This window comes from Acanthaster planci, linkage group LG10 (genome assembly GCF_054643075.1).
Source record: "Acanthaster planci isolate LZ-2023a linkage group LG10, COTS_SCS, whole genome shotgun sequence".
Taxonomy (NCBI): Eukaryota; Metazoa; Echinodermata; class Asteroidea; order Valvatida; family Acanthasteridae; genus Acanthaster; species Acanthaster planci.
In genome coordinates, this window is record NC_141786.1 from 6,808,562 (window position 1) to 6,809,633 (window position 1,072).

Sequence of the window (1,072 nt, forward strand, 5' to 3'; positions counted from 1 at the left end):
CCTCATATGTTTGATTCTGTGTTAAAAGGTTTCACTACTCCAAATACGCGCCCATAGAAAAGAGTGCTAAATCGGACCGAAACAGCAGTTGGGGTTGCTATTTAATTAACGTTTTTCTATAAAATGTTATTGTTTCAAGATCAGGGCACTTAGTGATTTATTTTTATGTAAAAAGCAACAAATATTACTATTCTCTTAATCAAGACAACATACCCGAATATAACCCCATGTGCAAAATTACAAATCTATCGAATGTTCTCCAAATCGAATTTGGGCATGCAATGGGTCTTCTCGCACGCTTGCACGGAAGCGAATATAACAGCTTCAGTTAATCTACGTTTATGACCGCGATCGCGAAACCTGTGCCTCTATCTTCGCTCCAGTTGCGGTACAACCTGTGGAGGTCTCTAAAAATCCTCTAAAACTTGTATCGTGAATGCTAGATCTCTCAACAACGAATCAGCTGATTTTGTTGCATATGCTATTTACAGCAAAGCCAATCTGTTTACTGTCACTAAGACATGGCTTACAGACTTGGGCGTTGCCCATAAGGTTGACGTTATTCCTTCTGGTTTTAAATTTTCAATCATCCTCGGAAGACTCGAGTTGGGGAGGAACTGCTTTAGTGTCAGAGAACATCTTCATGTTAAGAAAATCGCTGGAAGGGAAGTTGGGACATTGGACTGAGTGTTCCGAATGGTTTGTTGCGATTAATCCCAACAAACCACGATTGGGGATTATCTACAGACCACCTTACGCCTACTCTAGAAACGATCCTTTTACAGTCAACCAGTTTGTCAGTGAGTTTGCCAATTATCTGGAATCGATTGTGTTAACTCCTGCACCAGTTGTAATAAAAGGCGATTTCAATATTCATGTTGACATTCCTGATGACCCAATCACCAATCGGTTTTTAGTGCTTCTTGAATCTACGGGTCTTCAGCAACACGTCAACAAGTCTATACCCATGAAACGGGCCACATATTAGATTTTGTTTTTACCCGTCAATCCGAAACTGTTTTGGAAAGTCTTCCAACTCCGCATCATCTGATCTGATTCTCTGATCCTTTGT